This window comes from Capsicum annuum, chromosome 3, assembly GCF_002878395.1.
Source record: "Capsicum annuum cultivar UCD-10X-F1 chromosome 3, UCD10Xv1.1, whole genome shotgun sequence".
NCBI lineage: Eukaryota > Viridiplantae > Streptophyta > Magnoliopsida > Solanales > Solanaceae > Capsicum > Capsicum annuum.
In genome coordinates this window covers 264,692,058-264,703,887 of record NC_061113.1, presented here as the reverse complement: position 1 = coordinate 264,703,887, position 11,830 = coordinate 264,692,058, and the positions used below count along the sequence as shown (strand labels likewise).

General features: G+C 28.0%; 1 long non-coding RNA gene across 2 annotated transcripts in view; it reads left to right on the top strand.

The window, feature by feature from the left end:
* Positions 1–1,073: 1,073 nt before the first annotated feature.
* The window catches only part of LOC107865885, a 23,379-nt gene continuing 12,622 nt past the window's right edge, over positions 1,074–11,830 (top strand). The window contains exons 1-2 of one of the 2 annotated variants that reach the window (XR_001672726.2): positions 1,074–1,266; positions 1,638–1,709. This is a non-coding gene — a long non-coding RNA (uncharacterized LOC107865885). Of the gene's footprint in view, positions 1,267–1,499; positions 1,596–1,637; positions 1,710–11,830 lie in introns of both variants that reach the window. The other variant, XR_001672727.2, reaches the window with a different exon arrangement.

Sequence of the window (11,830 nt, the reverse complement as noted above, 5' to 3'; positions counted from 1 at the left end):
TACCCTCCTGAATTATATCCAAAAAGGTTGTGACACACTTTAACTTAAAGGGGGCTCTATTACCCCTGAACTAATTAAGAGTGTAATTTTGACACCCTTAGTGTCTACGTGGCACAACACACTGAAGTGTCCACGTAGGTACACGTGTGAGCCACGTATGTGCCGCATGGACACTAAGGGTGTCAAAATTACACTTTTAATTAGTTCGGGAGGTAATAGGACCCCCTTTAAGTTGAGGTGTTTCACAGTCTTTTTAGATATAGTTCAGGGTAATTGGGTATTTTCTTATTTATTTATTGTTGAAACAATCTCTCTACATTATTGTTGTTGTTATTCACTTGTAGGATTAGTTGTTGTTGATGTGTTTCCTTTTCAGATTCTTTTAGTTATTAATAATTCAAAGTAATTGATGTTTAGGTTTGAAGATACAGATTAAGAAATTCACTTACTCCTAATAATTCAAAAATATTTTGATTAAAGTACTCTTAATTAATTCATTCTTTTCGTTTTACTTAATTTCTATATTAAAAATAGTTAATTTACTTATTTACTTTATGAAATCAAAGAAAAATTATTATATCTTTTCCTTTCTATTCTTAATATCAAAACAATCTCTAAAGAGCAAGTATGTAAATTTAGATTGGAAAACAAATAGATGATATCTTTAATATAATGATCAAGTAAAAAAAAAAAACAGATTGAGTATTTACTATTACTAAATAGTAAAAAGTACCTAGCCTTATTTGATTTTCAAAACATAGTTCATAGACAACTTTGTATTACTATTACTAAATAGTAAAAAGTACCTAGCCTTATTTGATTTTTAAAACATAGTTCATAGACAACTTTGTAAAACAATCTCTTAAAGAATGTGTCTAAGGTAAAAACTAGAGAAGTAACATAAAATGGAGAACAAATATGTGAATAATTGATTTTGTAGGATTTGCCTAAATTTTAATTGCACAGTCTAATATTTTTTGAGTCTCAATTTATGTAATATATATATATATATATATATTTTTGGTTAAATTATCCCTTTTATTGAATTTAATCAATTTGTACAGTAATGGGCTCAATTGTGTCCTCTCAAAAAAATCTGAAAAGATGATCTTGACCAAGAAGGTCCAGATCCAAATAAAACGCCCTAGCTTTATAGATAGGGTTTACTGAGCCTTCATTTTCACCTTTCCCAAATGTTGCCGTGGAGAGCTATCGCTACTCTTGTCTTCCGATTCCTCATTCTTTGGATCATCATTCTGTCCAAAGGTATGTTGATGTATGTAATATACTTTCATTTTTAGTCAATAAAAAAGATTACTATTTTATATATTCAATGTTTTTTTTGTTTCATTTAAATTGTTGCTTTAGATTTCTAAAACATAGTTAATATAGACAACTTTGTAAAACAATCTCTTAAAGAATGTGTTGAGATAAAAAGTAGAAAGTAACATAAAACGGAGGAACAAGTATGTGAATAATCGATTTGGCAATTTGTACAGAAACGGGCTCAATTGTGCCCTCTCAAAAAAATTGAAAAGATAATTCAACCAAAAATGGTTCAGATCCAAATAAAACGTCTGAATCGTAGCTAGCAGGTAAGATTTCCTAATTCGAGTTTTCATTTTCACTTTTTCTAGTGTAACCGTTGAGAGCTATTGCCAATCTTGTCTTCTGATTCCTCTTTCTTTGGATCATCAATCTGTCCAAAGGTATGTTGTTGTATGTGATAAACTTTCATTTTTAGTCAAAAAAATAAATGACTATTTTCTATATTCAATATTTTCTTTGTCTCATTTAATTGTTGCTTTAATTCAGAAATATTTTTCTAAAATAATTATCATTTTAGAAATTCAAGAATAGAAGTTGACAATTAATTCTAACTAAAGTACTTCCTCCTGCCAAAATGCTTTTCATATTTTTTATTTACACATTTCTTAAGAAAATATTATTAAAAATGATGGTTTATTATTTTAGCTTTATTTATATCTTAAGATATAAACTCTCTTTTTAAATATTTTACTCTAATTTTGTGTAATAATTGAAGTACTTTTAGTCTTTAAGAACAATTTAAGTTTAAATTTCATATTTATCCTTCATGAGATTGATTGATAATCACACAAATATTATGTTTTACTTTTTCTGTCCATCTTTAATTGTTCATGACAATTTTATTTCTCAATTTCTCACTCCAAAAATAAATAGTACTTAATAATAAGAGTAAAATAGGCATAAAATGATAAATTTTATCTTGATTTTTTAAAAAGAACAAATAAAAATAAACATCTATTTTTCATATAGTAAACAGATAAATGTGGACACAAGAAGTATTTATGATCATCAATTTTAAAAATCTTCATTTTATTCTTAAACTCTATATCAGTCAAATCACCTTATAAATTGAAATATATCTCAAAGTATTTTTTTGCATGCACAGGAGGACCATAAATTGGATTCTAACTTAAATTATTACAGTACATTCATTATTTTTTTCTTATGATTTCTCAATTCTTACATAAACTAGTTTGATATCTCTCATTTTCTTCAATTCATATCTCATTTCTTTGTATTTTCTTCACTTTTCTCTCCAACTAAAATTAATGAAGAAAATATCAGAAGATATATAATAGGCAAATGGAACAACCAACTGATGAAACGTCTCACATTTTAATCTTATCATTTCACTATCTCTAATTATATTTTATTTTTTTATTTAGCATAATTGTATCTTTTAATCTTCTAATTTATTGACATTTTAGGCTCTCTTTTTTGTTTACATCGGATTAACGGTGATAGTGAGTGTTGTACAATCCTATAAAAATAAAAATAAAAATAAATAAAAAAGGAACATAAAAATATTATTAAAAGGGTGCAGTTTTTTTGCTAAATAAGCAGAAAGCAATTTAGAGAAAGTGAAATGATATATCTGAGATTAAAATGTGAGAGGTAACAGTGAGGTTTCATTAGCTGGTTGTTCCATTGGCATATCATTTTTTGATATTTTCTTTGTTATTTTTGTTGAAGAGGAAAGTGAAAGAAAAAAAAAATTACAAAGAGAAAGGACGACCTTCTCACCATCTTGTGGAGATCATGTGAACTGAATAAAATAAAGGATATCAAACTAGTTTGTATAAGTGATGAGACATAAAAAAAATAGTGAATATAATAATTTTAGGTAGATTCCAATTTATGGTCCTCTAGTGCCAAAAAAGTCTTGAGATATATTTCAATTTATGAAGTGGTTCGACTGAAATGGAGTTTAAGAATGAAATGATAACCTTTTAAGATTAATAGTCTAAGTCTAATTAAATACCCTTAGGTCCAATATCACCTGTTTATTATATGAAAAATAGATTTCTATTTTTTTTCTTTATTTTAAAAGATTAAAATATAATTTATTATTTTATACCTATTTCGCATTTGTTATCAAGTACTACTATTTATTTTTCAATGAGTCAGAAATAGGGGCAGTATAGTAAAATTATCATATCATTTATTAATTTTTAAGAGGTGTGTCAAGTCAAACATTAATAATTAAAGATGGACAGAGAAAGTAAAACATAATATTTGTATGGTTATGATTTATGAATCATCTCATTTATAATAAACTAGTTTCACGAGGCTCATGCTAAGCCCGGGCCCAAACTCAAAATATAAAAATAATAATTAAAATCTTAAATATAATTCATACCATACTATTTTTTACTTTATAATTAACATAATCTAGTGACGAACATGTTAACATGTTTTCTTTGGGTCAATTTATAATTATTAAAGTTATCAATCAAATAATTGGATATTTTAAAATAAAATTTTTATTTGTGCGGAAGGAAGTATTACCTAAGAATTAGAATAAATTAAAAGACCACAAGTAATTCAATATTTTATAAAATAACATGATTTAAAATATGTTAATAATTACAATTCGGTGAAGATTGTAAATATAAAATATTGGTATTTTATTAATTTATTAATTCAATTTAATTTAATTATTATTTAATATCCTTATAGATCATTATTAAGTTAATTTTTATGAACTTGTGGATATGTAACTTCTTAATTATAGATGGAAATAAATTTATTTTAGTATTTATTGAGTTTTAAGTCATTCATAATTTAATGTGGCAAGACTTTTTGAAAAATTCAATTTATTTTGTTTTATACAATAAAATATTTCAATGACTTCAAGTATATATAAGAATAGTTACGACCTTAATTTAGAGCATTTACTCAAATTAACTTAATAATGATCTATAAGGATATTAAATAATAAATAAATTAAATTAAATTAATAAATTATTTCATTCGGTCCTTTTATTTGTCGTATTTATCTTTTACACTCGTTATAAAAGAATATTTTATTCATCCTCTTTTAACCATTGATTATCTTTTTTTCATGCCCACTGCTCAAAAAAATAATAAAAATAATGTGTTATTTATTATTTATTATGTTACCTTATTTATTACATGATTTTAAAGAATTGAACAATTCTAAAAGAATTACAAAGATTTTAATTGAAAATTATTTCAAACTTTATTTTTGTATTAAAGCTATTTTTAAAATAATTTTTTTTGAGCTAAAGTGATTGTTAATTTAAAATAGAGTTTTAACTAAAAGGTCACAGCAAGAAGAGACCAATTACAAGCACACAAGTGGAAATGATTCTAACAAAAGTAACAAGGGGAAAAATGGAAATATTTAACAAAAAGACATCATCAATTGCCATGTGTGATAGCTTAATTTACTTAACTAAAGAAGTGAAATATCTAAAATGTCCTTGTGAGGACTATCAAAATTTGAGATTCTCCCTTATATATAGTAATAATATAAATGAAATAATATTAAATAGAATAATATAAAATTATAATAGTTTTCATCAAATAGAAATGAATCTGAATTGTTTATACCACAATAAAAAATAATATTAAATAAATAAATAAATAATCAATAAAAATAATAAATAATTTTCATCAAATAGAAATAAATCTTAATTATTTTTTACCATAATATGAGATGAATTATGAAATAATATTAAATATTTAAATAATCAACAAAATAACTTTTTGTTATGAAACGATAGTTTTTTGTTGTAAGAATTGAAATAGGTAGTTCTCAAGATGACACTTGTATAAATTTTAGGCTAGACCATCCTCCTTTATTATATATATAGAGATATGAAATGAATTATGAAATAATATTAAATATTTAAATAGTTAACAAAATATTTTTCTGTTATGAAATGATAGTTTTTTGTTGTAAGAATTAAAATAGGTAGTTACCAAGATGACACTTGTCTAAATTTTAGGCTAGACTATCCTTCTTTATTATATATATAGATAAGAAGTTTAAACCTAAATTATTATTAAATACTTTAAATAATTACATATGGAACAAAATTTAGTTATATATAATCATCAACTTTTGTTTTGAATTTTTAAAATAATAATTATTTTGGGATAAAACTACTGAACAAAAGCAACAGTTAACACGAGTCAAAGGAAATATTGAATATACAAAAGGAGTCAATTTTGTTTTCATGATTGACTAAAAATAAAAGCGTATCACAAGACTGAAAAATATTAAATTGTGTAAATAAAGTTCAACCAAATCTAGCAAAATTAACTTATCTACTTTTTACTTTGACACATTTATTAAGAGATTATTTTACTGAATTATTTAAATTAACTATGTTTTCATAATCAAACAAATATTATGTTTCACTTCTTCCGTCCATCTTTAGTTGTTCATGATAATTTTATTTCTCAATTTCTCACTCTGAAAAATGAATATACTTAATAATAAAAGTAAAATAAATATAAAATGATAAATTCTATCTTTATTTATTAAAGAGAATAAATAAAAGTGAACATCTAATTTTTTTATAGTGAACGGATAAATGTGGACACAAAAAGTATTTTAGATCACCAATTTTAAAAATCTTTATTTCATTCTTAAACTCCATATCAGTCAAATCACTTTATAAATTGAAATATATCTCTAGGTCTTTTTTTTTTTTTTTTTGCATGTACAAGAGAACATAAATTGGAATCTAACTTAAATTATTACAGTACATTCATTATTTTTTCTTTTGATTTCTCAATTCTTACATTAACTAGTTTGATACATATCTCTCATTTTCTTTAATTTATGTCCCATTTCTTTGTATTTTCTTTTCACTTTTCTCTCCATTTAAAATTAACGAAGAAAATATCAGAAGATATATAATACGCAAATGGAACAACCAACTGATGAAACGTCACTATTATGGCTCACATTTTAATCTTATCATTTCACTATCTCTAATTATTATTTTTTTTTGTTTATTTAGCAAAACTATCTTTTAATCTTCTAATTTATTGACATTTTATGCTCCTTTTTTTGTTTATTTTTATGTTTATAGGATGGTACAGTATTCGCCATCGTCATGAAGCCTTATACAGTTATAAAGACGATGTTATACCATAAAAAAACACAAATAATAGATTACAAATAACAACAACAAACCCAATATATTCCCACATCGTAGGGTCTGGGAAATAACAGATTACAAAATAGTTCGATTTTTATTCGTTGGATAACTGCTCTGAGCCAAAGTGACTCTGGACAGATACGATCATTCTTAAACTCCATGTTAGTTAAAATTGACAAATAAGGTCTTACTTCTTCCACGATCATTTTGGCTTAAAGACGTTTCCCATCGGATGAGAAACGAATTATTTTGTAATCTATGATTTATTTTCTCGTAAAAAATAACTTGAATGTCGTCTTCATAATGTACAAGGATTAACGATGATAGTGATTAGTGAGTGTTGTTTCATCCTATAAAAAAAAAAAAAAAAGGAATATAAAAATATCAATAATTTTCAAATATTAAAAGGGTGCAGTGAGATGATAAACCTGAGATAACCAAAAAACAATTTAGAGAAAGTGAGATGATAAACCTGAGATTAAAATGTGAAAGGTAATAGTGAGGTTTCATTAGCTGGTTGTTCCATTGGCCTATTATCTTTTGTTATTTTTTGTTGAAGAGGAAAGCGAAAATAAAAAAAAATACAAAGAGAAAGGACATGTGAATTGAAGAAAATAAGGGATATCATACTAGTTTATATAAGTGACGAGACATTAAAAAAAAATAGTGAATATAGTAATTTTAGATAAATAATTTGTGGTCCTCTTATGCCAAAAAGGACTTGAGATATATTTCAATTTATGAAGCAGTTTGACTGAAATGGAGTTTAAGGATGAAATGAAATTTTTTAAGATTAATAGTCTAAGTCTAATTAAATACTCTTAGCCCCAATTTCACCCGTTTACCATATGAAAAATAGATTTCTATTTTTATTTGTCTACTTTAAAAAATTAAGATATAGTTATCATTTTATATTGACTCTCTGCGTCTCAAATTACTCGTGTCAAATTTCTTAATTTGATTTCTCATTTTACTTGTCTTTTTTCATTAATCAAGAAGAGACAAATTTTTTTTTCCATGTTTTACCCTTTGCATTAATTATTTTTTCTTCAAATTAAAATGTAAACATCATTTAATAGGGGTACTATGGTAAACTAGGCATGTTATTAATTATTTTTCTTAATCAATATGTCATCTCAATTTGGGACGGGTAATTTGAGACGGAGGGAGCATTTCGCATTTGTTATAAGCATTATTCATTTTTCAATGAGTGATAAATAGGAGTAATATAATAAAATTATCATTTTATTATGTTTTTAAAGAGGTGTGTTAAGTCAAATATAAACTATTAAAAATGGACATAGAAAGCAATACATAATACTATGTGGTTATGATTTATGAATCATCTCATTAAAAATAAAGAAGTTTAAACTTAAATTGGTACTAAAGACTTCAAATAATTCAATTATGGAACAAAATTTAGTTATAAATAACTAAAAATTACACAAATACACAATTTATGTTTCCAATATTACAAAAAATTTCAACTCCCTAAATTTATTACAAAAATCCAAACATATACACAGAATGTTGTGCATATGTCGGCTATGTTATGTATATTAATAAGGAGAAAGAGTAAAGTAATTAAAAAAGTGGGAAAAAGTGTAATTACTTTCAAAAGGGTTGGTATTTATGTTATACTATAAATAATCATCAACTTTTGTTTTGAATTTCTAAAGTGGCAATTATTTTGGAATAAATTAAATTACTGAACAAAAGCAAAAGTTAAAACGAGTCAAAGAAAATAATGAATATACAGATGAGTCATTTTTCTTTTTATGGTTGACTAAAAATACTCTACTAAAAAAATGGAAAAATCGACCACAAAAATCGACCACTTATGGTCGGTTTTTCCTATTTTTCGATCACAAAATCGACCAAAATTTTTGATCGAAAAAGTAGCGGTAGCTTCTTAAAACCGATCACGTGTGGTCGGTTTTTTTAAAAATATATATTTATTTTTAAAATTTATTATTATTTTATTTAAATAAAAAAATTAGGAAAAAAAATCGACCACACGTGGTCGGTTTTTTATTAAATTAATTTAATAAAAAATCAACTACGTGGTCAGTAAATTAAAAATGAAAATCCAAATACTGCATGCAACTACAACAATAATATACAACAGTAACCAACATGAAAATACAACAACAAAAAAAGCAAATGAAAATTTTCAAAAGTGTACAACACATACAAAATGTCCAACAAAGGTGAGTATAAAAATACTACAACAATAGTTTTAAACAACAAAATGTCTAAATTTAAAGTTCAAGACATACAAAAATAAAAAAACTAACCGTCATCATCATCGAATTTGTCCTCGTCTTTCATATCATCATCTGTGCTAAAATCATTCAAAGGGCCTAGACCTTTTGCAGCCCGAACTGCATCACCAGGACACGGAGGAATAACCCCCCAGTTTGAATGAAAGAACTGAACTGCTGCTGCAGCATCCGGATTTGTGATGTTGTTGCCTCTTCCGTCTTCTTCTGCCTCGCACTCTGTTCAACATACCTCTGTCTCTATTCAGCAAGCTCTTCAGAGAGTTGAGAAACCGTATTTTGTAGGCTTACAATGGTTTCTGCATCAACCGAAGAGCTAGAGTATGCAGGGCCGAACGAACACCTAATATTATTGCCAAAAAATTCAGTGTGGCATCCGTAGAAATGCCCTCTATTTGCAGGACCCAAAGCTTTTGTCCATAACTCATTCCGTACATGTAGGGGTATTGGGTCACTCTAACTTTCAGGAGGCAGACTACTATGATACTCACCAACAAGACGCGTAAATTCATCCTATATTCAAGGTAAAGTTAATACTAACAGTCAAAAAATACTAAAGTTGTTATAATTGAATAATATCAACTTTGAGAAAAAGATTCATATATTCAAAATTTATTTCTTACGTGGACAAGTTTTGCACGAGGTTTAATCCAGACATATTCATCAGTCGGGTTCTTTTTCTTTCTCAGATGAGTCACCTCGAAAATCTCATCAATTGGTAGTTCCCTACCCTTTTCTTTTTCCTGCATATGAAAAAATTATCAATGTTCAAATAGTAAAAAAAATTAAATAGAAACAAAGAATTAAAACTGTAAAAGTTACATACCAATTTTTCCTTCACAGCAAGAGTATTTCTGGCACCCGCAGTATGTAGGGAACCACCCTTGGATGATGCCCGGGCTCTCTTTCCTTTTTTCCTCAACAATTGGTATTCTGGGCTATTCCAGTGGCACTTAAACAGTGGTCATAAGGGTTCAGGAATTCACTTAGGTTTTTCCGATTTCTTTCAAGTATAATCCAAGAGATCATTAAATCTGCCTCTACATCTTTTGAAAAAGTCTTCTTTATAAGAAATTGATTTGCATCATCCCACCAGTAAAATTTCTACAATCAAAATATAATATTCAATCTTGTGTTCAAACAAATTGTTAATAAGTAGTCGATAAGTTAAATTCTTACCTTAAATTCTTCAAACATTCTCTCCCTATCAAGTTCTGAAAGCCTTTGCCAGCTGGTCCAGTAGCCGTTGAAGTGCTGACTAATGCATATTCGCGCCGTTTTTTCAACTCCAGCATCCGACCTAAACCTACAACACAAGATCAACGGTAATTTCATCGGGAACAATAAAATAGTAATGGAAAAATGAGTAACGTTATTATATTTAGAAATCTTACCCTCTCGCAACTAAAATAATATAAATCCTCCCAGAATCATCTCTGTCTTTTGGCTGCCTAGTAAATGATGGTGAATGTACTGGCGTGGGCGGATCTGAAGCACCAGATGGAGTGCCTCCAAGTTGAAGATCCGATAACCCAATAGATCCAGCAGAATCACTGTGCGAAACTGCATGACTGCTACAGGAGGGTATCGATGATGATAGATATTTGGAGAGGCCAGCGGCCGTCCGATAGTACTGTGCTGGCGTTGGCATGATCATAGGAGCAGAATGGGTCGATGTAGACCCATGTAGTGGCCCCACATGCGTAGGAGTAGGTATCAAATCCTCAGACGACCTAGAATATAAGGCTCGTGCTGGCGCGTCAGCAAACCGATCCTCAGATATATAAATACCTGTCGATCGTCTATAAGGTGGAGGTTCTCTTTTCTTTTTTGGTTTTGTAGTATCAACTAATTTTTTCTTGCCTTTGTAACCTTTGCCTAACATCTAAATTATGTGAATTTAACAAGTTGTTAGTTCCTACAAAATGAATATATAAGAAAACATTCCAAGTAACTAGTGTCAAGTTACTCATTCACACTTCAAATCGCTCCAACAACACGAGATATAGACAAGAATATTTTTATTACTAGATAAATCATGAAAAAGTGGAAACAAGAAACTTAAACAGTATATTACATATCAATCTTAAACAAGAAACTTAAAGGTAAATATATAGTACAAAGCAAAAGGACATCAATACATAATAAATTTAACCTATACAACTAATCCTCCTCTTCTGAAGACTCTCCACTAAACCATTCACCCTCTTCGGAGGTTTCCTCATCTCCTACCCACTCAGCCCCTTCTTCCGCAATATGAACTTCTTCAAAAATATTTTTTGGGTGATTCAAACCTTCAACTAATTCAAAGTCCACTAGCTGATGATCAATCTACATTTAATTTTGATACGCAGTCTCCAGCACATTCTCAACTTCGACCCGCCCTATAGGCCTTGTTTTGATTACAGCCCACCAATCAGACTTGTCATTGCGCAATGAATAAGGAACATAAAACACTTGTTTAGCATTTTGCGCTAGAACAAATGGATCGTAAATGAGATACGACATATTGTGCTTCACTTCAATGATGTTATGCTCCTTATGTACTCTTGTGCCTGCTGTGCTTGGATTAAACCACTTACATCGAAATAGGATAATTTTTTTATTGGGAAATCAGCATACTCCAGTTCTAAGATCTCGTGTATGATGCCAAAGTAATCAACATCATCATCACCCTTAACCCAAACACCACTATTGTTTGTTTTTCTTGACCTGGAGTGTTGTTCGGTGGAAAAATTAAACCCATTTACTTTGTATTGGGACATTGCATTAGCTTCGACCGGACCCAAAGAAATATCTCTCAAGAGATTATCGTATGCGGTTGCATTTGGTGAATGGTGTACCTAAAAATATTATACATAAATATATTTTAGTTGAGGAATGTGTAAATGTTTAAACTTTGTAGAAACATTAATACACTGACGAACCTCATTTTTAAACCATGATGCAAAGGATGCATACACTTGATTTTCGTGGAATTGAGTCTTAAATGAACTGAACATCCAACATGGGATACACAATTAGTTTCTTTAAGGGAATGAGTAAACAAACAAGATATGTTAAAATTTGAATCTCCTTTCT